The sequence below is a fragment of the Saccopteryx leptura genome, chromosome 5, assembly GCF_036850995.1.
Source record: "Saccopteryx leptura isolate mSacLep1 chromosome 5, mSacLep1_pri_phased_curated, whole genome shotgun sequence".
Taxonomy (NCBI): Eukaryota; Metazoa; Chordata; class Mammalia; order Chiroptera; family Emballonuridae; genus Saccopteryx; species Saccopteryx leptura.
Window position 1 is genome coordinate 63383375 of NC_089507.1, and position 27541 is coordinate 63410915.

Sequence of the window (27541 nt, forward strand, 5' to 3'; positions counted from 1 at the left end):
GGAACCAATGGGCAAGGCTATCAGAGACCCTGAGATAGAGGCCTCCCTTTGCTCTCTGCTTTCCTTTATTCTCCCTCCAGACTAAGGTAGGGGGCAGCCTGCTGGAGCGCATAGAAATGTGTTATAAACGTGACAATCTTGGGGTCTGCAGGGAGGTTCTAACCTAGACTGGTGCAGGGGCAGAGCTGCTGGGCTCTCTATAAGGGCAAGAGGAGGGATGTTCAAGTCCTTGGGGGCACTGCAAATGTTTTACCTTGTCGCCAGGCAGGACCACCCAGAGCCAGAACAAGTGACCACAACCCCCTTAGTCTGATAAAGATGTATTTTGGTGTTACCATAGAGAAGCAACAGCATTTAGAATTTGTAGTAAATGTTCACATATTCTGATACTAGGATGACCTGAAAAATTCTTGGAATAAATCCAGTATTATTTTCTAAGATGTCATGTGAGTGTATCACAGTAATGTTTCTATTAAATACAATAGAGGGTGAATTTCTAATGACATACTTTATTAGGCACTATATTGCTAGAAACAGAAACAATGTAATAGGTATAGCGATGTTCTAGGTTATCAGAAGAGGAAGTGGGTCAGAGCAGGAAAATATGTTTAAATATTTCTGGGATACCATCAAATGAATTGGAAGGCATGACAAGGGATCATGATACGACTTTCTGTTCTCTGCACTAAGATACAGTGGGCTGGCTGCCCATGCATCTGGCCCTACAGCTTTACTGCCTGCCTGCTTTGCTGGTGGCAGAAGGGCTGGCTAGCTGAAGTCTCAGGAACTGTCCAGAGCAGCAGATGAATTGTCCTGTGGCTTGGATGCAATTCACAGCCTACAAAATAGACTACTTCCCTATGCGGTTTTGTTCAAGGTCAGGATTATTCTCTGGAAAAAAACTCCCATGCATGAGTCAGGCAGTCAAATACAATTTAAGTTAAGAAGAAGAAAGAGAAATAAAAAAGGAAATGAATGAAAAGGAAAAATGGAAAAGGAAGAGGAAGATGAAGAAAAGGAGGAAGATATTTTCTGATCAGTCCCTCTCATACAAAATTTGCTGCTGTTCTTGTGCATTCCTGTCATGCTGAGTGATTTCTTGTTCCACCCTCCACCTCCTCTTTTCCCTTCCATTTATCCAATGACATGAAGTCCACACTTTCCTAACCCCAGTGATCTAGTCTGTGTGGGCCCAAGAGGCTCTCAGAGATTCCGCAAAGACTCAAAGCATACCTGGTGCCCAGTCCTCTGCCCCCTTAGAAAAGAGTCCATTGCAGGTGACAGGCCTGTGTTCCAGATGCTCCAGCCTGTCGCACCAATACTCCATCCAGCAACACGCAGTCCGCCCAGTGGTTCAACCTCTTTCCCGGCTGCACTGATTTGGCACTCAACAAACATTTAAAGCGTTGATTAACTACAGGCATTGTGTTTGATGCAGGGTTGCAGAGTTTAGTATAATTTGGAGGTTACAGTAGAGTGGACAGGGGGGGCAGACATAAAAAGAGAAAAAAATTCTGCCTTCCTAGAAGAAGATATGAAAGATCTCCTAAGGACAAGACATCAATGTTGAGTCTTGAAGTATGAGTAGAAGCCAACTGAAGTAGTAGGAGCAAGACAAGGAAGAGGCCTGACCAGAGGCATGGAGGTGTGAACTGTTTGGAGTGCGGTATACAGTCAGCTCAGCAACACTGGGATATGAAGTCATGACGCTGAGGATGTGGAGAGCTAGGATGTCTCACAGAGAGGCTTGAATCTGTTTTAAAAGCAGTGGGGAACTGCCAAGGAGTTTTTTTTAAAAAGGAATGATATGCCAGATTTGCATTTTAGGAAGACCCTGCTGATGGTGCTATGAATCCTGTATCTGAGGTGGTCAGCAACCCCAAAAATTTGAAAACATTTATTCGTAAAGATATATGTACCAGTTTGTTGAAGTTTTATTCACATTGGCCAAGACATGGGAACAACCAGAATGTCCTTTGATAGAAGATTGGATAAAGATGTGGAACATATATACAATAGAATACTACTCAGCTATAAGAAGAAACGAAATATTCCATTTGTGACAATATGGATAAATCTTGAGAATATTATGTTAAGCAAACTAAGTCAGACAGAAAAAGTCAATAACCATATGATTTCACTTATATGTGGGAAACAAAACAGAAGACAACAAATAAACAAACAAGACAAAAAACAGGCCCTGGCCATTTGGCTCAGTGGATACAGTGTTGGCCCAGTTTATAGATAACCTAGGTTCGATTCCCGGTCAGGGCACACAAAAGAAGTGACCATCTGCTTCTCCCCTCTCCCTCTACCCCTTCTCTCCCTCTTCCCCTTCTGCAGGCAGTGGCTTGATTGGCTGGAACATCAGCCCCAGATGGGGGTTGCCGGGTAGATCCTGGTCAGGGCACATGCAGGAATCTGTCTCACTATCTCCCCTTTTCTCACTTAAAAATAAATAAATAAATAAAAACTCATCAACACAAACAACAGTATGGCGATTAGAGGGGAAGGGGGGTTGAGGGGTCGTAGTAAAGGATAAAGGGGGTCAACTATATGTAACAGAAGATTTGACTTTGGGTGGGGAACATACAATGCAATGTACAGATCATGTATCATATTATAAAATTATACACTTAAAAGCTATGTAATCTGCCCTGGCCGGTTGGCTCAGCGGTAGAGCGTCGGCCTAGCGTGTGGAGGACCGGGGTTCAATTCCCGGCCAGGGCACACAGGAGAAGCGCCCATTTGCTTCTCCACCCCTCCGCTGCGCTTTCCTCTCTGTCTCTCTCTTCCCCTCCCGCAGCCAAGGCTCCATTGGAGCAAAGATGGCCCGGGCGCTGGGGATGGCTCTGTGGCCTCTGCCTCAGGCGCTAGAGTGGCTCTGGTCGCAACATGGCGACGCCCAGGATGGGCAGAGCATCGCCCCCTGGTGGGCAGAGCGTTGCCCCTGGTGGGCGTGCCGGGTGGATCCTGGTCGGGCGCATGCGGGAGTCTGTCTATCTCTCCCTGTTTCCAGCTTCAGAAAAATGGAAAAAAAAAAAAAAAAAAAGCTATGTAATCTAATTAACCAATATCACCCCAAAAAAATTAGTAAAAAAAAAGATTTTAATTAAAATAAAAATATTTTTTCTTTAAAGAAAAAAGAAACAGCATGCCAGATTTGCATTATAGGAAGACCGTGATGGTAGCAGTGTGAATCCTGCATCTGAGATGGGGTGGCAGTGAGAGGAAAGCAAGATTAAGGGACTCAAGACCACTTAGAAAAATTCTGTAATAGCCCCACCAACGCTGATGAGAATCCAGATGAAGACAGGAGCCAAAGCATGGACAGGAAGAAATGGATTTCAACTATTCTTTAGAAGATTAAATCAACTGGGTGTGTCAGATAAACAGACTTCTAGGGAGATTCCCAGGTTTCTGACTCATATGACTCAGCAGGAGGTTTACTGGAACAAAGGAAGAGGAGAAACTTCTCTGGGAAAACAAGGAGTTATGAATTTCTCATGAATTCCAAACCCCTTTACACAAGCCGTTCAATCTCCACAAATTTTGAAGATTTACGTACTACTGGCTGGATTATAAAAAGAACTGTTTTCCCAAAGGGCTTGTTCACTGAAGTTTTACTGTCTAGAATTCAGTTTGTACCATCCTGACTCCATTATGGTGAATGTCCACGTATAGGAAAGGTGTGTTCTGCTTTCTATACATTTCATCACTCTGCTCATCTGATGCTGCCCAGCAGTGCTGACACATGGCTCCTGTCCACGTGCCATTTGTTGTTTTTGACGTTAAAGGTCTGTTTCTGTCTGGCTGGTTATCCAGCCAAGCATGGAATGCAGGCAGGACCACGGGCTCTGCAGTGCTGTTTAAAAAAAATCCTAAGTGCTCTGTCTCTAATATCTTATTTCATACTTTAAAATATGATAATTTATTAACAAATATTAATTCTGGGTAAAAGATACATGTGTATGTGCTATATCATTTTATTTTCTGTATTTTTTCTTTTTTATACATCCTCAGATTTAATTTCCACAACATTAGCTCATAAATATTTTTCATCTCCTTATTCCTACCAATCATCCCTCCCTTCTTCCCAAACCCAAAACTTGGGGAATCTTCTCCCTGTAATAATGACCATGAACTTGTTTGATGATAAAGAAAGGAATGAAAAAAATTAATAAATAAGATACATCTTTTCCAAATTAAGCCTTTATTGAGATGCTGCAAGATTATCAGAGAAATATGTGTGTGTATATATATATATGCAATGTACATTATATATAATTATATGTATTTGTATACATGCATATTCAAACTTGAAGTAACAGATTCACTTTGCATTACCTCTGTTTACTTTCTAAGAAAATTTATAAAGAGTATAAAAAAAATAAGACATCAATTCAAATTTCATGGTACAAGTTACTTTAAAAGACTCAATGATCCAAAATGTAGCCTCTAAGATTTGTCTGTTAGACTCTAACACCTCAGTTCAGTTCCCTGAGAAGCAAACTCTAAAGTGGGGTTTGATGCAAGGCATTTATTAGGAAGTACTCTAGGATCAGCACTAAGGAGGAAAGGAAGGAAGCAGGATTGGGAGGGGAAATATTGTGCCACAGTGCAGGGACAACAAAGGCTTCAGCTGACCCTACTGGCTCTTCCGAGTGGCCTCAGTTGGGGCTGAGTGGGCCAGGCCAATATATCTCTGCTTCAACCAGATAACCCCATTATCAGATGTGAACTGCCCTTGGGTAAAGAGGTTTTCTGCAACCAAGGGTTAGTTCTGGGAGAGGGACTTAGCTGGGAGCTGTCCGCTGTTACTAGCCTACCGTGTTTCCCCGAAAATAAGACGGTGTCTTATATTAATTTTTACTCCTAAAGACGCGCTAGGTCTTATTTTCAGGGTATGTCTTATTTTCCATGAACAAGAATTCACATTTATTGTTGAACAAAAAAAAATCAACATTTATGAATATACTGTAGTCATGTCATCACCAACATCAGCATAACCAGCCAAACTCTGAATTCCATCAAGAATTTCTTGTGACTCTATTTCCATGTACAACAATCTACCCCGTTTCCCCCAAAATAAGACAGTGTCTTATATTAATTTTTGCTTTTAAAGATGCACTGGGTCTTATTTTCAGGGGAGGCCTTAGATTTCTAAGCTTGAAAAAAATTGCACGAGGTCTTATTTTCAGGGGATGTCTTATTTTCAGGGAAACAGGGTAGTAGTTGGGGCAATAAGGCCTTAAGCCCTGAAAGGAGGTTCTGATAAACACACCACACTACCTGCTTACTATGCCTAAGAAAGGAAGCAAAGCTGTCATTAATTACAAATTGAATTAATATAAGCACGGTCACCTTCAGCAAGTCACTTAATGCTGTGGGACTCATTTTCCTTATCTGTTACTTGAGGTGGGATAAACTTTTCTCAAGTTTCCTCAGTCCCAAGGATCTACCTGTGGACCAAATTTATCACACAGATTTCTGCCCTTGCGTTTTTATAGTCTCTATTAACACTTTCTATGTACATTGGGGCCTTTTGAATAAACAGTATGTGCCAGACATTTATGCTCACTTTATATGACCTGAATTAGTAGAACCACTTTGAACGTCTCTCAGTGCTCTAAAGAAAACTTAGAAAATTTATAGCAAGATGTTTGTTTGTTTGTTTTAATGACACATTGTTTACCATAACCATGATTTATTTGATTCCAAGTGAATTGGTAGGAATATGCTGGTTCCCAATTGTAGTATTATTCTCATTAGAAAAAAATGATTTTCAAAAATCTGTTTGTGGACACCAGTTCCCAGGAATGTGTTGGGGCAAAGGAGCCAAGACTGTCTGTAGTAAATCACCAAAGGAGAGCATATGCCCAGAATAACAGCAAGAATAACAATGATATAATGTTCTTTGTTTGAACAATAAGAACTAAAGAAATAGTTCTGGGGAAATAGAGGCTACTTCACATCTCACAAAACAATCAAAACTTAGATCTACATTTTGAGAGTGTGGCTGTTAGCTTGATTTGTTAGAGATATTTCCAAGGGTTCCATTAATTGGAACCACAAACAGCAGCAAGGTAGAAAATAAGAGCATCCAGAGCATCTTAGAACCCTGGGTGTCAAATGAAATCTGCAAAACAATATTGAAGTTGGTTTGTGCAGGGCTCTCTGGAGCTGGTGTCAATGTCCAGATACTCTTTGTCTGAACCCAAATGGAAGGTTTCCACTCACTTTTATCAACATTAGTCCCTATATTATCAACTTGCTTCCCCATAGAGTCAGGGTCACCTATAATAAGTGAGAGAGAGAAAGAGAGAGAGAGAGAGAAAGAGCAGGACAGGCAGGGACAGACAGACAGGAAGGGAGAGAGATGAGGAGCATCAACTCATAGTTGCAACTCCTTAGTTGTTCATTGATTGCTTTCTCATACGTGCCTTGATCAGGGGCGTGGGGTAGCTCCAGCTGAAACAGTGACCCCTTGCTCAAGCCAGTAATCTTGGGCTCAAGTCAGTGACCATGGAGTCATGTCTATGATCTCACATTCAAATCAGTGACCCCAACCTCAAGCTGGTGAGCCCACGCTCAAGCCACCAAACCCAGGATTTGAAACATCGGTCCTCAGAGTCCCAGGCCAATGCTCTATCCACTGCACAACTGCCTGGTCAGGCTTCATAAAAACTCTTTTTTTTTTTATAAATAAATTTTTATTAATGTTAATGGGGTGACATCAATAAATCAGGGTACATATATTCAAAGAAAACATGTCAAGGTTATCTTGTCATTCAATCATGTTGCATACCCACCACCCAAAGTCAGATTGTCCTCCGTCACCCTCTATCTAGTTTTCTTTGTGCCCCTCCCCCTCCACCTTCCCCTCTCCCTCCTTCCTTCCTGGGCCCCCCTCCTCCCCCACCCCCGGTAATTACCACACGCTTGTCCATGTCTCTTAGTCTCATTTTTATGTCCCACCAATGTATGAAATCATGTATTTCTTGGTTTTTTCTGATTTACTTATTTCACTCCATATAATGTTATCAAGTTCCCACCATTTTGTTGTAAATGATCTGATGTCATCATTTCTTATGGCTGAGTAGTATTCCATAGTGTATATGTGCCATATCTTCTTTATCCAGTCTTCTATTGAAGGGCCTTTTGGTTGTTTCCATGTCTTGGCCACTGTGAACAATGCTGCAATGAACATGGGGCTACATGTGTCTTTACGTATCAATGTTTCTGAGTTTTGGGGGTATATACCCAGTAGAGGGATTGCTGGGTCATAAGGTAGTTCTATTTTCAGTTTTTTGAGGAACCACCATACTTTCTTTCATAATGGTTATACTACTTTACATTCCCACCAACAGTGAATGAGGGTTCCTTTTTCTCCACAGCCTCTCCAACATTTGCTATTATCTGTCTTGTTGATAATAGTTAATCTAACAGGTGTGAGGTGGTATCTCATTGTAGTTTTGATTTGCATTTCTCTAAAGACTAATGAAGATGAGCATCTTTTCATATATCTGTTGGCCATTTGTATTTCTTCCTGGGAGAAGTGTCTGTTCATGTCCTCTTCCCATTTTTTTATTGGATTGTTTGTTTGTTTGTTTGTTGTTGAGTTTTATGAGTTCTTTGTATATTTTGGATATTAGGCCCTTATCTGAGATGTTATTTGAAAATATCATTTTCCATTGAGTTGGCTGTCAGATTATTTTGTTGTCAGTTTCTCTTGCTGAGCAAAAACTTCTTAGTCTGATGTAGTCCCATTCATTTATCTTTCCCTTCACTTCTCTTGCCTTTGGAGTCAAATTCATAAAATGCTCTTTAAAACCCAGGTCCATGAGTTTAGTACCTATGTCTTCTTCTATGTACTTTATTGTGTCAGGTCTTATATTTAGATCTTTGATCCATTTTGAATTAATTTTAGTACAAGGGGACAAACTGTAGTCGAGTTTCATTCTTTTGCATGTGGCTTTCCAATTTTCCCAGCACCATTTGTTGAAGAGGCTTTCTTTTCTCCACTGTGTGTTGTTGGCCCGTTTATCAAAAATTATTTGACCATATATATGTGGTTTTATTTCTGGGCTTTCTATTCTGTTCCATTGGTCTGAATGTCTATTTTTCTGCCAATACCATGCTGTTTTGATTGTCGTGGCCCTATAATATAGTTTGAAGTCAGGTATTGTAATGCTCCCAGCTTCATTCTTTTTCCTTAGGATTGCTTTGGGTATTCGGGGTTTTTTATAGTTCCAGATAAATCTGATGATTTTTTGTTCCATTTCTTTAAAAAATGTCATAGGAATTTTGATGGGAATTGCATTAAATTTATAAATTGCTTTGGGTAATATGGCCATTTTGATTATATTTATTCTTCCTATCCAAGAACAAGGAATATTTTTCCATCTCATTGTGTCTTTTTCGATTTCCTTTAATAATGTTTTGTAGTTTTCATTATATAGGTCCTTTACTTTCTTTGTTATGTTTATGCCTAGGTGTTTTGTTGTTGTTGTTGTTGTTGCAATCGTGAAGAGGATTATTTTTTTGAGTTCATTTTCTAATATTTCATTGTTGGCATATAGAAAGGCTATGGACTTTTGTATGTTAATTTTGTATCCTGTGATCTTACTGTATTGGTTTATTGTTTCTAATAATCTTTTTGTGGAGTCTTCGGGGTTTTCGATGTATAGGATCATATCATCTGCAAAAAGTGATACCTTTACTTCTTCTTTTCCGATATGGATGCCTTTTATTTCTTTCTCTTGTCTGATTGCTCGGGCCAGAACTTCTAGCACCATGTTAAATAAGAGTGGAGAGAGTGGACAACCCTCTCTTGATCCTGATTTAAGGGGGAAAGTCCTCAGTTTTATGCCATTTAATATGATGTTGGCTGATGATTTATCATATATGGCCTTTATCATGTTGAGATATTTTCTTTCTATACCCATTTTGTTGAGTGTCTTAAACATACAGTTGTGTTTTATTTTATCGAATGCCTTTTCCGCATCTATTGATAAGAGCATGTGGTTTTTGTTCTTTCTTTTGTTGATATGGTGTATTACATTAACCGTTTTATGTATATTGAACCATCCTTGAGATTCTGGTATGAATCCCACTTGATCATGATGTATTATTTATTAATATGTTGTTGCATTCAATTTGCCAGTATTTTGTTTAGTATTTTAGCATCTGTATTCATTAGAGATATTGGTCTGTAGTTTTCTTTTTTTGTGACGTCCCTGCCAGGTTTTGTTATGAGGGTTATGTTGACCTCATAAAATGTGTTTGGAAGTATTGCTTCTTCAATTTTTTGGAAGACTTTGAGTAGAATAGGAACCAAGTCTTCTTTGAATGTTTGATAGAATTCACTAGTATAACCATCTGGGCCTGAACTTTTATTTTTGGGGAGGTTTTTAATAGTTTTTTCTATTTCCTCCCTGCTAATTGGTCTGTTTAGGCTTTTTGCTTCTTCATGACTCAGTCTAGGAAGGTTGTATTGTTCTAGGAATTTATCCATTTCTTCTAGATTGTTGAATTTGGTGGCATATAGCTTTTCGTAGTATTCTACAATAATTCTTTGTATATCTATGATGTCTGTGATGATTTCTCCTCTTTCATTTTGGATTTCTCTTTTTTCCTTAGTGAGTCTTGCCAAGGGTTTGTCAATTTTGTTGATCTTTTCAAAGAACCAGCTCCTTGTTTTAGTAATTTTTTCTATAGTTTTTCTGTTCTCTATTTCATTTATTTCTGCTCTGATTTTTATTATCTTTATTCTTCGGCTGATTTGGGATTGTCTTTGTTCTTCTTTTCCAGTTCCTTAAGGCGTGAAGTTAAGTGGTTCACTTGGGCTCTCTCTTGTTTTTTCATATAGGCCTGAAGTGATATGAACTTCCCTCTTATTACTGCTTTTGCTGCATCCCAGAGATTCTGATATGTCGTATTGTCATTTTCATTTGTCTGTATATATCTATTGATCTCTGCACTTATTTCTTCTTTGGCCCATTCATTTTTTAGAAGTATGTTGTTTAGTTTCCACATTTTTGTGGGGTTTTTTCCCCTCTTTTTTGCAGTTGAATTCTAGTTTCAAGGCTTTATGATCAGAAAATATGCTTTGTACAATTTCAATTTTTCTGAATTTGCTGATGTTATTTTTGTGGCCCAACATATGGTCAATTCTAGAGAATATTTTATGTACACTAGAGAAAAATGTATACTCTGTCGCTTTGAGATGAAGTATCCTGTACATGTTTATCATAACCAGGTGCTCTAGTGTTTCGTTTAAGGCCAATATATCTTTATTGATTCTCTGTTTGGATGAGCGATCTAGAGCTATCAGCAGTGTATTGAAGACTCGAAGTATGATTGTATTTTTGTCAGTTTTTGTTTTTAGGTCAATAAGTAGCTGTCATATATTTTGGTGTTCCTTGGTTTGGTGCATATATATTAAGAATTGTTATGTCTTCTTTATTCAGTGTCCCCTTAATCATTATGAAATGACCATTTTTTTCTCTGAATACTTTTTGTCTTGTAGTCAGCATTATTAGATATGAGTATTGCTACACCTGCTTTTTTTTGGATGTTATTTGCTTGGAGTATTGTTTTCCAGCCTTTCACTTTGAATTTGTTTTTATCTTTGTTGCTTAGATGTGTTTCTTGTAGGCAGCATACAGTTGGATTTTTTTTAATCCATTCTGCTACTCTGTGTCTTTTTATTGGTGAGTTGAATCCATTTACATTTAGTGTAATTATTGACACTTGTGGGTTCCCTATTGCCATTTTATAACTTGCTTTCTGTTAGTTTTGTATCTTGTTTGATTCTTCTCTTTTGTTTTTCTTATTCGTTTTTGCTTGTTTGTATTCCATACTTCTTTCCTTTGTTGCTACTTTTTTAAGTCATGTGCTTCTCGGTGGTTTTTTCAAGGGTGGTAACCATTACGTAATGGAAAGGGTACCTACCAAATTCATTGTAGTACCCTATTTTATGAGTGTTTCTGCACTTCATCGTCCTTTGCTACTGTTAATCTCCGTCCTCTCCCCTTTTTTTCTGTTTTTGTTATCACAGTTTAAATTTGGTTTTATTGTGTTCTTGGTGGAGCTTTTACTTGTGGTTTTGTTTTGTTTTCTTCTTTGATTCTGGTCAGAAATCCCCTTTAGTATTTCCTGGAATGAGTGTTTTCTGTTGATAAATTTCCTCATCTTTTCTGTATTTGTTAATGTTTTTATTTCTGCTTCATATTTGAAGGAAAACTTTGATGGATATAGTATTCTTGGCTGAAAGTTCCTCTCTTTCAGGGCTTTAAATATTGAGGTCCACTCTCTTCTAGCTTGTAGTGTTTCTGCTGAGGAATCTGATGATAATCTAATAGGCCTTCCTTTTTATATTGTATTCTTCTTTTCCCTGGCTGCCTTGAGAATTTTTTCTTTGTCGTTGGTTTCTGCCATTTTCATTATGATATGCCTTGGAGTAGGTTTATTGTGGTTAAGAAAACTCGGTGTTCTGTTTGCTTCTTGAATTTGAGGCTTTAGTTCTTTCCACAGGCTTGGAAAGTTTTTGTCTATTATTTGTTTGAATATATTCTCCAATCCATTTTCTCTCTCTTCTCCCTCTGATATACCTATTATTCTTATGTTATTCTTTTTGATGGAGTCAGACAATTCCTGTAGGGCTTTCTCATTTTTTTAAATTTTTGAGTCTCTCTCCTCTTCTCTCTGTTGTGCCTGAAGTTGCTTGTCTTCTATGTCACTTACCTTACCTTCTATCTGGCCTCTTCTGTTAGTTAAGCTTGTTACCTCATTTTTCAGTTCATGAATTGAGTTTTTCATCTCTGTTTGATTTGTTTTTATAGTTTCTATTTCCTTGGTAATATATTCTTTCTGTTCGTTGAGTTGTTTTCTGAGCTGTCTAAATTGCCTTTCTGTGTTTTCTTGTATATCTCTGAGTATTTTTAGGATTTCTATTTTAAATTCTCTGTCATTTAGCTCCAAGGTTTTCAATATATTAAATTTTTTTTCTATGGATTTTTCCCTATCTATCTGTGTTACCTCTCTATCTTTTGTATTCATGATATTCAATTTCCTTTATCTTAATGGCATCTGAGGGTGGTCTTGTTGATAGCACTAATGAGAATTAATAAAGAATAAAAAGTATAAAAAAATAAAAAAATTTATAAACATGGAAAAAAACTTGAAAAAAAAACAATAATAATTTATTATGCTCTCCTTTTTTCTTTATTCTCTTCCCCTCCTCTCCCCTCCTCCTTAGGAAAATATTGTGATGTACTGTGAATTATATTATGCTAAATGGAACAAAAACTGCCTATAACAGAGGGCCTGAGTTGGGAGGAAGTGTTCAAGGGACAAAAAAGGAAGTAGGGACCCACAAAATGCAAAAAAGAAAAAATTTTGGGTCTAGTATAAAATGGTTTGCTTGTCTAAGTGATGGTCGACTAAGAGATATAATGAGAGGGATAAGAGGGAAACAGGGAAAAGGAAAAAAATATTGTATTAAATGGAGCAAAAACTAAATAGAATGGAGATCCTGGGTTGGGAGGAATGCTAATGAGTTAAAAAGTGAAGTAAAAAGCACCCAAAATGCCACAAAAAAAAAAAAAACCTTGAGTCCCAAATTAAATAATTTGTTTGTGATTGAGGATTGAATGAGAGGAAAAGTAAAAGGAGAAAAAAAGAAACTAATTGAGAGGGAGAAATAAGAAAAAGGGGAAAAGGAAAAAAAGAAAAAAGAAAAGAGTTAAGGGTTTTGGAGTGTAACCCTCATGGAGAGTAAGGAAGAAGAAAAGAAATAAAATGTAACACTTATGGGTAGTGTAGTTCAAGAAGAGAAAAGAATAAGATGGGCAGAGAATAAAAAGACCAAGGTGGAGGAAATTGAAATAATAATAATAAAGGCAAGAAGATGAAAGAAACAAAAAAATAGTGGAACAAGTTATAAAGTCTGTGGATTTTTCTTGATTTTGAGAGGTTAACTTTTTCATTTTCCTTTCCTCTCCCTCTTCCTGGTAGGTGACTCTGTACTCCAGGCTCTGCCCCTGTGGCACACTTAGGTAGAGATTTGCAGTTGATGAGACTCTACGGTGATGTCATATATTAGGCTTCAGTCTCATTGGTAGTCAAGGCTTGTTAGCGCTTGCAGGCTCCAACAATGAGAGAGTCCGTTTTCCTGGAGCCTCTATCCTAGTCTCTCCTTCCTGAATTAGAAGCCTGATGATCCAGCTATGAGGCTGCCACTGCCTCTGCCTGGGGAGTAAGAGGCTCAAAGAGCTGGCAAATCCCCACTCTATCCCCACTCAACACAGGGCTCTGGGTAAGGCTCTGGCAGTCAGAGCCGCTAGCATAATCAGGTGGGGCTGGGAGCCAATTGCTCTTAAGGTGACTTTCTATGAAGCTCCAGGCCTGTTCAGCATGCCTAGCACTCTGTGGGACCACTCTCCCTGGCTTTCCAAACTTTGTAACCTGTTTTGGTTGGGAAGAACATGCCCTAGTCACTGCCTGCAGTACAGGAGGTCTTAACATCTGCCAAATCCCTCTTTTTAGCGTATATTCCTGAGTATGAAAGCTCTGCCAATCAGAAGTTGCCCCCACCCCTTTAGCAAGAGGCACTAAAAAATATCATGCCTCTTGTCTTGGGTTACTGAACTGAGAGAGATCTTGTCAATTAGAGCCGCGTAGGTCAGTTGGGATATGAGCAGACTGTGAGTTAAGCCAATTTCAGCGATTGGATCCACTGATCTGCTCCAGAAAGGACTGCAAGCTGCCCGCGCGCTCTTCTCCAATGCTTGATTGTTAGCTTGAATGGCTGGGTGAGGCACCCCGCCTGCCTAGAGAAGCTCAGACGTAGGGAAGTTCGCTTTGGCACACTCCCAGCACGCCGCTGGCAGTTGCTGCTTCAGGCGTGCGGGCGTTTGCTCCTGTGGACTGATTCACCACAGGCATACTCTTTCCTCGGCTTGAACAAACATCCATGCTGCAGCCTAGCTTCCTCCACACCCTTAGCCCCCCCCCCCGACTCTGTTCCAAGTGAAAGCAGCCTTTGCTCAGGTTAGTGAGGAAGGCAGAGTGCTCCTTTGTCCGACTTATTTCCTTCAGGGTTGATTATATATTTAGTCAAATTTTCACTCAATCCTACCTTTGCCTTCAGTGTGTGGAACTCCCAGACGCTCCAAGGATAGATTTTTCTGTCTCTGGTTGATGAACTTGTTGAAATTTTGGGGAGATTTGTCGGTCGCACTCCTCACGGAGCCATTTCTCTGACGTCACCTCATAAAAATTCTTAACAGCCAAAAAGGGATACTGTCTAAATTTCCAAATGAAAAGGAATTTTTAAATAAATTTCAGAATATCCATATTATGCCAAGATTATTATCACTAAAAGTTATATGGTAAAAGAATATTTGGCCTGACCAGGCAGTGGCGCAGTGGATAGAGCATCGAACTGGGATGCAGAGGATCCAGGTTCAAGACCCCGAGGTCACCAGCTTGAGCGCAGGCTCATCTGATTTGATCAAAGTTCACCAGCTTGAACCCAAGGTCTCTGGCTCGAGCAAAGGGTTAGTTGGTCTGCTGTGGCCCCACGGTCAAGGCACATATGACAAAGCAATCAATGAACAACTGAATTGTCACAATGAAAAACTAATGATTGATGCGTCTCATCTCTCTTTGTTCCTGTCTGTCTGTCCCTATCTATTCCTCTCTCTAACTTTCACTCTGTCTCTGTAAAAAAAAAAAAAAAATTGTGAGTGTAGGAAACTATACAACCTTTTAAACAAATAAGCAGGCTATAGCAGATGATCCTCTGCACTACAATGTTCATAGTGGTGTGTTTTTCTTCATTTTTTAAGTTTTCTACTTTGTACATGTATTTGCTGTTGTATTTAGAAAAAGACCACTTTTTAAAATGATCATATTCAGCCTGACCAGGCAGTGGCGCAGTGGATAGAGCTTCAATCTGGGTAGCTAAGGACCCAAGTTTGAAACCTGAGGTCTCTGGCTTGACCACGGGTTCACTGGCTCAGCTGAAGCCTCCTAGTCAAGGCACATATGAGAAAGTAATCAATGAACAACTAAGGTGCTGCAACGAAGAAATGATGCTTCTCATCTCTTTCCCTTCCTATCTGTCTCTCTCTCACTCTCTCTCTCTTTCTCTCTCTTAAAAAAAAAATAAATAAAAATAAATAAAAATGGTCATATTCAGGGATGTGCCAAAGACGGGCTGAGAATGGATTACACCACAAACAAAGGTGTTCCACCTCCTTTGTCATACCAGCTAAGCCTTGGGATAGATGTTGGGTTATGGATGGAATACAGAGAACCTACTCCCACTGGTACTGCTTTGAGGACACATTTAGGTCTTGAGTGACTAAAGATTCCTAATCATTCCCAAGGAACACCCAAAGAGCAAAGGCCAGCAAATGGGAAAAAATGGCTCCCCTAAATTGCCAAACTGAGTCACCCTCCATGGGAGGCTAGAGAAGACATGATATATCTTGCAATGAAAGAAACATTCCCATCTCCTTCCAAGGAAGATAAAATGTAAAGATGGGAGGTAGACATGGCCTACTGAATGAAAATGGTACCAGGTTTAAGAAGACTCACACTTCAACAAGGCGAGTAACCATCCAGGAAGAATAAAGAATGGGAGTAGCCTAAGGGGTAGGAAAGGTTCCTCTGCTTCTGGTAGCCTACCCGGTGTTTTTGGCAAAAGTCAAAAATATCTTTCTACTTAAGGAATAACCAGTAAGAAGATACTGACACAGTAAAGAAGAGCGAAGCCACGGAGGACCCAGGCCTGGGGAGGGGTCTGACCAGGTACACTTAGCTGAGCCACCAGATTCCCTTGATCTCCTGGCTGGTCACCTTTGCACAGGCCTCTTCCTGCCGGCAAGAAAAAGCTGCAGTGAGAAGAGCTCTGAATTCTGTGGCAGAGGCCCAATACAAGACTTAAGGACAGCGTTTAATGGCATGTCATAAAAGAAGTGCCACCTCATATCCACTAGGATGGTTACTATAAAGAAAAAAAGAACAGAAAATAAATGTTGGTGAGGTTATGGAGAAATTGAACTCTTGATCACTGAAGGTAAAATGATGCAGCCACTATGGAAAACAGTATGGTGGGCCTGACCAGGTGGTGACGCAGTGGACAGAGCGTTAGATTGTCTGTCCCTATCTGTCCCTCTCTCTGTCTCTGTCTCTGTCACAAAGAAAAAGAAAAAAAAAGAAAAACAGTATGGTGGCTCCTCAAAAAATTAAAAATAGAATGACCACATGACCCAGCAGCAATTCCACTTTGGGTATATCCTCAAAAGAATTGAAATCAGAAACACAGACAGCTATTAGTACACCGATGTTCACAGCAACATCACTCACCATAGCCAAAAGCTAAAAGCATACCACATGTCCACCAACAGATGAATGAATAAACAAAATATTATCCTTGCATGCAATGAAATGTTATTCAGCCTTAAAAAGAAATTCTGACACATGGGACAATATGAATAAACCTTGAGGACATTATGAAATAAGCCCATCCCAAAAAGACAAATACAGTATCATTTCATGTATATGAGGTACCTAGAGTAGTCAAACTCATAGAAATAGAAAGCAGAATGGAGTTACCAGCTGCTGGGGGAGCAGGGAATGAGGAGTTGTGTTTAATGGGAACAGACTTTCAGCTTAGAAAATGAAAAGAGCTCTGGAGATTGGTTTCACAACCATGTGAATGTACTTAACATCACTGAACTGTACACTTAGAAATGGTTAAGATAATTAATTTTAAGTTATATGTATTTGAACAAAAAAAATTTTTTTTAAAACATTATTACCTCATGGGAAAAAAAAGAAAGGAATTCCAACTGATACAGAGCTGAATCAGTTTTGCCACATTCCCTAATTGCTGGCTGGAGTCTGCGGTCAGGAGCCAGCGATGTACCGAGCCCCTGGGAAAGTTGTGCAAATCAGCAGGAAAGCTGAGGAGTCCGTACCAGCTCCAGTGAGGCAAGACAGCCTGTGATGACAATCGCAGCTGATCAAGTTAGACAGTAGGGTTATCCCAGCTCCATCACCCTGCTATGTTGCCCCAAGCAAGCACTCAGCTAGAGCTGAATCCTAATTGTAAAATAGGGTAATAACGCTCATTCCACATAGGACTGCTGTGAGAATTAAGTAAAGACATGCATGAAGCAGAGAACAATGTATAGTGTGTTTGTTACTATTTGTGCCATGAAACAGGAAAACATAAATACATTCATATTTTCTTGTTTATGCACAAAAATCAATGAAAGGATATATAATAAATGACTAAGAGTTGTTATTTATTTCTTTGGGAGGTGGTAACTCAGTGGAGAAGAAAGGAGAAATTTTTACTGGGTATTCTTTATAGTTTTTGAATTATGAATAATGCAGATGTACTACCTATTTAAAGATTAACCAAAATATCAGAAGATAAAATATATAAATACATCATGTATGCCTCATTCAATGCATATTGATTATTATGGTGATAATTATGATTAGAACCATTATCCTTACATGTAAGTTTCTGAGCCAGGCAGCATTCCTAGGTTTATCTAACAAAAAGTTACACCCCTGCCTGACCAGTTGGTGGCACAGTAGATAAAGCATCAACCTGGGATGCTGAGTACCTAGATTTGAAACCCCAAGGTTGCCAGCTTGAGCATGGGCTCATCCAGCTTGAGCACGGGGTTGCCAGCTTGAGCATGGGATCACAGATGTGACCCCAAGGTCCCTGGCTTGAGACCAAAGTTTGCTGAATTGAGCAAGGGGTCACTGGCTTGGCTGGAGCCTGCCCCCACCAACCGGGTCAAGGCACATATGAGAAACAATCAATGAACAACTAAAGTGCCACAACAAGTTGATGCTTCTTATCTCTCTACCTTCCTGTCTGTCCTTTTCTCTCTCTCTCTTACTCTCTCAAAAAAAAAAAAAAAAAAGGTAGAACCCTGAATACTTTCCAGAATCTTTTAGATTCAAGACTGTCCATGGCTGGCCCAGAATTCACAAAACACTTTACAGATTTAAAACTTGGTAATGCTGAGACATGATCCTGCTACTCTGAAAGCTGAAATCTAAGCAAGACATACTTGTGTCAACCAGTAAAACAAAAAATCAAGGTAAGTGAACAAGGGGAAAAACAGGGGTAGGAAAAGAAGGAAGAAAGAAAGAGAATGGGACCAGTACAAGGAAAGGGTAGGAAATGTCCCTTAAATATGAGTATAATCAATTTCCCATTTTGCTCACCTACCTCCACACATCTTCCTCTCTCCCATACTGCTTCTAGCTACACACCTGTTCTATCCAGTTTAGGCAGCCAACAACCTAGACCCCTACAGACTAAGATTAAACAGCTTCCACCAAAAAAGCAAAATCACATGACGTCAGGCCCTGGAGGCAGAGTATCCCCTAGCTGCAAGTCTCCTGTTTCTCCAGCTGCCTGGCCCCTCCAGAGCAAAGATCAGGCTCCCCGTTTAGACAGTGGTAGCATACTGGATTGTCGTCCAGGGTGGGCCAGCTCAGTCACACCCCACAGGCTCGCCATAGAGGAACATGACCAGCTGATTAAAGGCACTCTTTCCATGCCTGTGATTTCAAGATCTTGCCAGCATCCATTATCTGGTCTCAATGTGGCTTCCAGCAAAAAAAGACACAGAAGTTCCTAAACAGAATCACAGTCATAACCCAGAGGGCAATATGAGGCAGACAGCTGCTTGCGGCATATTCTGATGTACAACACAGGCTGCCTTGTTGGACAATAAGTTATTCAAGCAAATCTGCATTTTTATATCTTACCCTGTGTAGAAACAATTGGTTCCACTTGGGTGTATGGGAATATAGAGAAAGGAAGAAACACACAGTAATGTTACTAGTGGTGGGAGCATTCAGATCATTAAGGATTGATCAATAGAGACGATATATTGGATGCAAAGTTCTTCCCACACTGCCAAGTTTTTGTTTATGGTGTTTTCAACCCATATACCATGCTAGGCTATTATTAATTCTCAAAGATTTATTTAATTATGGAGGATCAAGCCTTTCAAAAAATAATTAATTACAAAAGCTACTTAATATTCAGAGGTGTCACACAAGCAGAGAGCTGGCATTCTCTGTTGGTGGTTTAATTAGACAAGAAGATGCAAAAAGCTGTCACTGGAGGGTGAGTGGCTGCAGGGGAGGGAAGCCCTGGTAAGCACTACCAGTTGGCCATCTGTACCAGACACAAAAGCACGACTCTTCAGCTGGCCTCCCTTAGAAAAAGTCCCCCATTTTTACAATCTCATCCATTGGCAATTGCTTTCTGCAGCGCATAGCTGGAAGGCATAAGATATTCATGAGCTGTAATTTCAGATTTGATGTTTCATGGATGTGGAAGGTTGAGAAAAAACAATTAACCACTTGGTGCCTCAGTTTCTTCATCTGAAAACTACAATTCATAAATGTCGCCCATCCATCTGCTTCCCAGAGCAACAGCTGCTGAACATTTTCTTTACAAATGGCCAGAAACCTGCCAAGTAACAAAACCGGCCCCATGTTACACATTTTGATATAAATATGCTGGCAAGAAATAGAAAAGCTTCTTAATTTTACTGAACAATCAATTGCTGATTATTTTGGAGTTGTTTTTTCAAGTTGCGGCTTTTCTGTGCCATTTCTCCTCCCGCGTTGTTTAAAAACCATCTTTGACCATCTGCTCTCTGGATAATTCTCTTCCTTTAGTATCTTCATTAGACTGTAATTAATAATAATACCAACAATCACTACTACAATTCATTGTATATTCACACTTAGTCCTTATAATTAAGTGAGGTAGATATTGTTATTAATATTATTCCTACATTGCAGATGAAGAAACAAGGTTAGAGAATCTAGGGAACTTGACCAACATCCGAAAATAAGTAGCAAATTAGAATTAAAACTCAGGTCCATTTGACTTCAAATCCCCTAAGATTATTTTTGCTATTTTCCATAGAAGAGGGGGAAAAATACAAGAATAAACACACGTATATGCACACACACACAGAGAATGGTCGGGATTTCTACTGCTCAGCAATTATATACTATAAATACAGGAACAGTAGGGATTACTTAATAAAATAAAATGCATTCTAAATACAATGAGGTTTCTTGGTTTAGCTCCTGGAACAACAACAATAAAAAAAATATTGAAAAGGTAATGAAATTTGAATAAAATCAGACTTGAATTTTTTTAAATCACTTCTAAAAGACTCTTGACATCTGTATCCAAAACTATACTCTTGCCAGTGCAGGTTAAAAGGTGATCATTGTTTTAAGCAATTTAATTTTTTAGTATTTGTTTTGAGTAATTTATTTTATGGAACATCTAACCCATAAACATTATCTAGAGAGCCTTGTTGGAAAAAAAAAAAAACATTCGTTTTGTATATTCATGATTTTCCTGATCTGACAACACAGACAATTACAGGCTGATGGAGTGACATAGAAACAAATGGTACATCAAAAGAGTTTTCATATCTGGGAGCTGAAATACAAATATTAGTAGCAATACTTATTTGATCAAGGTATAGGATCTCTAAATCTCCTTTTTTAAACAAGTTTGTTTTATATATTATATAGCTTTATTTCATACATATCTGAGTCATTCTGTTTTGAGTAAAATTAGATGTTAATAATTTTAGTATGTCAATTAATATTCATTAAAAGCATATTTGTAGCAACATAAGTTCAAAACTGCATAATTTTTCAAATGAGTAAAAAGACACAGAAAACAAAATATACTCACACAAAGCTAAAGATGTATTAAAAATGTATAACTTAATTAAAGAACTTCCAGTAGATTAGCAAGCTTTTTTTTTCTTCACATATTTTGGCTTAAGTACAGAATTTTGATGTAGTTATATAATGCAGGATATTACGTGATTTTCAGTTTCACTATGTTCTTGAATAAGCAATTTAAATTTTGTTTTAATAATGGACTTAAATCAAATCAAAATGGACTGTAAAATGAAAGCTGGAAAGAACCACATAATATTTCAGAACCTAAAATAAATTGAACCTAAATATCAATTTTTTCCTGACTCACAAATCTGGTCAAAGTGTTGTGCTAACAACACAAAAACCAATAACTCGCCTCAGATTGACACATTTATCTAAAATTACCTGAAAGAAAACAGGGTCACCAAAATGTCCTCCATCAATCCAAAACATTCATTCAAGTCCATTTATCTATAGAAAGCACTGTAAACATGGTATAGGGCCCACCTAGAGATCGTTTCTACAAATACTGGCTCAGATGTTTCCCTTTTCTTTATTTACAAATGATAACAGGCTAAAGGTATCTAATGCTGCTTACTTTCAAGGACTGGATAGAGGCCGCACCCTTGGAAATCAGTTTCACTTAATAATAAGTTCCTTTTGATCCTTGAGCAACAAAGGCATTTGGATTTTGGGTGGGAAAAGACCCCAAATAGAAACTCAACCCAAGTAGCCTATGATCCCCTTATCCACTGATTAGCCAAAGCTGGACCACTCCTCCGAGGGAGCTCCAGTTGTAGCCAGGCGCACCCCATCTTACTCTTAACATGCCAAGACCCAGGCACTGCTCAAGAGCCGGCCTGGCCTCCCTCACTATTAATCTGTGCTTAAAATCTGGTGTCAGGAGACATCTTCAAAAACCAAGACAACCTCTCCTGCCATTCAGGAAAGTTGCTAGTACACATCTGGAGTTTGGTTTTGCTAGAGAAAGTATGAGTTTTATGGAGCTGCTTTTAATTCTTTGAATGCTTGAGTTTATAGCCAATGAACTATAAACATTTAGGTGAAAGAACTAAAATTATAATTTATAACTGGTGAGCTTTGCTAAGTTTTATGACTTACAAACAACTGGTCTAAGACTTGATCACAGAATTCCCTGGCTTCTTGGTTTCAATATCATCTGAACTGGGGTCTAGATGTTAAAGACCCACAGACAGGATGAGGAGACAGGTCAGGGGCATGTCTGTAAACTCCCTGATGTGAAATTTCATGTGTATGTGCATTTATTTGGGTAAAAGACCCCCACTTTTCATTTTCAAAGGAGTCCCTAATTCAAAAGATGTCAAATACTACTAACATATGAGCCCTTTGTGATTATAGAACCAAAAAGTATCTGAATAGACACATTTTTCAGATGCTCTTATGGACTGAATTGTTCCCCTCCAAAAATTCATAGGGTGAAGTCCTAACCCTAATCTCAGACTGTGACTGCATATTGAGATAAGACCATTACAGAAAATTAAGTTAAAATGATGTCATTAGGGTAGGCTCTGATCCAATATAACTAGTATCCTTAAAAGAGGAAATTTGGACACACATACCAACAGAAGACTATGTATGTAAAGATAAGAAGACAGCCCTCAAAAAGAACCTATTCTGCCAACACCTTGGCCTCAGACTTCTACCTTCCAAAATTGTGATACAATAAATTTACCCAGTCTGTGTAGTCATTATAACAGTCCTAGTAAACTAATACAGACACATAGTATATTTCAGAATAGGTATATTTGTGGTCAGGAAAAATACAAACACTATTTACAAGTAGGTCTCCAGTGCTCACAATTCTTTTTCATATAAAACATCAGACATATTGAAAAATTAAATATGTCCACCTGCTTAAATAATGCATTCCTAGAAAAAGTGAAGAACATAAGAATTATTTTTGTTCAACTCCCTTAAGAGCCAGTGAAGAGACAGACAGAATTGCAAATTGTGAGCCACAATCGTATCCCCCACACTCCCTTCTCACTCTCTCTTTTCATGGGTCTCCAGTGAGCTCTGTTGAAAAATACATTGTGTTTAAGATGTTATTTAATTTTTAAACACAGTTACATATGGTTATAGTAAATAAAATTTTAAATATAGGTAAGCAAAAGGAGAAAAAATAGAACTTCCCACAACACAGATGTAACAACTATCACCAATATTTACTACCATATTTTTATTGCTGCTAGATCTCATTATAATACTTTCCATCAAACTATGAAATCATGTTGTCTTCTTCAAATAAGTTTATTATACAGATAACTCAATAATATATAAAATGTAAAGCTATAAAAATTATTTTGAAAAATTATTAATAAATGCCCATCAATGAAGAATGTGAGCAGTAATTAATTACTTAGAGTATATTTTATCAAAAAAAGAGTTAAATAAGATTATATCTAAATTGAAATATTTACATTCATAGTAGAATTAATCACATTATGTCTTATAAATAATTATTACTTTAATAACTAAATCACATATGCATAAAGCTTTACTGATAAAGGAAAGTACTAAGACATTTCAAGATAACATGTGATACTGTCATTTTACTAATGAAGGCACATATGAAAATATCATATGTGAAGGCACGCATACACACAAGAAGTAAATAAGCAGTATCTAAGATATGTAGAAAACAAGACATTTTTATTTATTTATTTTTTTAGATTCTATTTTTTTTTCTTTTTTACAGGGACAGAGAGAGAGTCAGAGAGAGGGATAGACAGGAACAGAGAAAGATGAGAAGCATGATTGCTTTCTCATATGTGCCTTGACCGTGGGCCTTCAGCAGACTGAGTAACCCCTTGCTTGAGCCAGTGACCTTGGGTCCAAGCTGGTGAGCTTTAGCTCAAACCAGGTGAACCTGCGCTCAAGCTGGCTCGCTTCATTTAACTCACAATTCAAACCTGGGTCCTCTGCATCCCCGTCCGACACTCTATCCACTGTGCCACTGCCTGGTCAGGCGATTCTATTTCCTTTTTAGAGAGAGAAGAAGGAGAGAGAGAAAGGAGGAGGGGAGGAGCGGGAAACATCAACTCATAGTAGCTGTTCAAGCCTGGGGCTATGAACCTGTGACCTCAGCATTCCAGGTAAGTGCTTTATCCACTGTGCCACCACAGGCCAGATGAAAACAAAATAACTTTTACAAATACAATGTAGTATATACAATAAAGGGTAACAGATTTATACACAGTGATATACAAAGAGAGCTAAGATTTGATGTTAATTGACAAGAGCAAGATGCACAACATCACATCCAGTATTATCCCTTTGGGGAATAGTTTATATTTTCATGTGGAAGAAGAACCTTTCTGAAAGGGGACAGAAGAAATCTGTTAAGAATTGTTAACTCTGGAAGTGAAATTGCAGTGAGGGAAGGCCTTCTATATGGTTTTAATTTTTTACCAAATGCATCTATAACTTTTATAAATAAAAACTTACATCTAACATTTCTTGGATGGCAATTGATCTGATTCCTAAATTCTTCACATGTGGCCCATTCTCGACCTCAGCTACCACACTCACATTCCCTATACTTCATCCCTAACTGCAGCCTTATGCAGATAGAGCTTTCTCACAGAACTAGGAGTGTTATGAAACTGAAGATTCTTAATTATAAAATTATCCCATAATATCTACAAAAACTATAGAGTACATGTGGGAAAACTTTAGGGAATTGATGGTGGGGTAGGTGAGTTTTAGGTAAATCACCTTCATTTAACTCACAATTCAAGAAAATTTTTTCTGCAGTTAATATTATATATATTACAAGGGGAAGCTTTTCATAACTCAATAAGAGCTCTATGGTCTGAATGTTTTACAATAAAAATATATCTGTATATTGCATGTGTGATTTTTACATAATTAAAGAGGAGTCTGGTTTAAAAAGAAGAGAAATTCTGCTTGAGCCTTTCTAAAATATATAAACACATTTGAACAGTATCTTGCTTTTTTTTTTATTCAGAAGATGGAGAAGGGGAGGGGAGGAAAGGAAGGAAGGAAGGAAGGAAGGAAGGAAGGAAGGAAGGAAGGAAGGAAGGAAGGAAGGAAGGAAGGAAGGAAGGAAGGAAGGAAGGAAGGAAGGAAGAAGGAGGGAGGGAGGGAGGAAGGGAGGGAGGGAAGAATGGAAGGAGGGGAGGGGGGAGGGGGAGGGAGGGGGAGGGAGAGGGGAAGGGAGGAGAGAGGGGGGAGGGACAGAAGGGAGTGGAGTGGAAAAGGGAGGATAGACTCCTAGGCACTTGCCTGGTGAGGTCACTCAGACCTACATCCTCGTGGGCTCTGAGTCTCTTGTTATGATGCCCTTCTCAGGTCATGCTGCTGTACTTGTCCATTTACCTTTGAAACTGGATAGGAACATCAAAGGATGCCCCAGTGGGACACTCGAGAGCAAAACATTCTTTCTCACACCCATTGTGTAACAGCAGCCCAATTACCTCCTGATGATCAGATGTCAGGGTGGTAATACCTTTCTTTGCTTGATAGTCACCGAGATTTGAAAAGAAGATTGATGCGTTGGTTTACCAGCTAGTCAAATGCTTTCTGAAGCTACAGTAATCAAAATAGTGTTGAATATACTGCCTAGCTATGAATAGGTATACTAGGCAGTCATATAATGGAAAGTCAATAAAAAAGCTCAAAAACAGATCCAAAGAAAAAAATATTTAATACAGGATAAAGAAAGCATTTTAAATAAATGAGGAGAGGATGTATATATGTCAGGCTAACAACTGGCCATTTGAAAAAAAAATACTATTTTATCTAGGACTGATATTCAGCAAGAACTACCAATCAGGTCATACACAGTTTGTATGACTAGCATTCATTAAGATTGATCAGCACCCATACTATACTGATTGTTAAATATTCTAAACATACCCTGGTTTTATATCTCCATTATAATGAGATAAATTTCTAATAGAATTAAAGTGTAAAAATTTTAAATGAAACTCTAAAAGCATGGGAAAATGTAGTTAAATATTATGTAATATTAGATGAAAGACATTCTAAGCATGGTCTCAAGAGCAGACACTTTTTAAATGGATTGAATTTTTGATTAAATAAAAATTTTAAACTCTTTAGGAAATAAAGCATGAAATGCAAAAAGGCAAACAGCAATTTGAAAAAATATTTCCAATATGCATAAGAGATAAGTGATTTTATCTTTAATACACAAAGAGCTACTAAAATTAATTTTTAAAGAAATCCAACAACCCAATAGAAAAAAAATAGGCTAAAGGTATGATTTCATTAGGAAAGTAAATATAAATAAACAATAACATATGAACAAATGCTCAACCTCTCTAGTAAGAAATCAAGACAAATCAAATTAAAACAATTAAAAACTACTTTTAACTATTAGGTTAGCAAAGCTGTTTTAAATATAAGACCCAATGTTGGTGAGAGTTAAAATAACAAAAAACTTTTCTTCATGGGTGGTGGGAAAATGTTCTAATGTGTCTGGAAGCTTTAAAATTTTCTAAAAGTACATGATTTTAGGCACTAAAAAAAATCACTTCTAAAAATTTACTCAAGGATATTGCTTATTTTAGGGTATGTGTATCATAGTATTTATATCAACTCTGGTAAATAAAAAATATATAACTAACTAAAAGTCTACTAAAAGGGAACAATTTATACAAATATATATTTACTTATATAAAAATATTTTAAAATATTGTATTTTCCCATTATTGTATAATAGATATGTATTAATTAGATAATTGGTTATGTTTTTTTATTTTTGTGAATAAAAATTAAAACTTTTGAATCTACTTTCTAGTGGTAATACTCCTTTACAAATAAGGCATGCAAAGAGAGGAAAATCTAATTAATGGAAGCTTCTGCTTTAGCAAGATGCCTATGATTTAAGATTTTACTATAAATAAAAATAGTCAATAATAAGTCATTAATATCTATCAAGCAAAATTAAATCCTAAAACTGCAAATACAGTGAGACTTCACAGCTCAGAGGTTTGGTGATGAGATGTGGAGACCCCCACTTCCGGCTAGACTCAATGTGTCCACCTCAGATGGTCATTGGAGGAAGAGGCCACAAGTCACACCTGTGCAGTGACACAACTTTACTTTCCAAGTGGATCCTATTTAACAAATTATACTGGAAGGGTCTTAGGGTTCACAGTGAGATTTCATTCCTGCAAGATTTGGAAGGGGGAAGGGAGAACACAGACCCCTTTCCTGCTTCCTCTGACAGCATTGGCAGGTGTATATGTGCATTCTCCAGATGTGTCTTTACAACAGCCTCTTTGTTTCCTTGTCACTTCCACCCCACAGAGCTAGGAGAAGCTTTAAGGCCACCAGTCACGTTCCCTGCAGGTTCCTGATTCTGGGTGGCAGCAGCTCTCCACTTCTTTGTGGCAGGGAACTCCCGTGATTCCCACTCTGCCAGCCTTTTCATGATCTAGTAAGCACCTCAGTCAGGTAGTAAATCTGTTCATGTTTAGAATGGTGTTGTTTTCCTGAGCAATCCTGCTGACAGAGCATGGTGATGTCCTGAGAGACTAATGTCATTTCGCCACATTAAAGGCAGCTTAGAAAAAAGGTCTTAAAATAAAAGGACATAGATGATCCCAGAATTTTATTTAAGATCTCTTTAGAGATTCTTAGAAGGCTTCATCATAATTCTCTAAGTGATTCAGAATGGTGTTGGAACAAAGAGTTCAGGGGAAGTCACTCACAAAGAAGTAAAATGATCACATAAACTGAACACAATAGA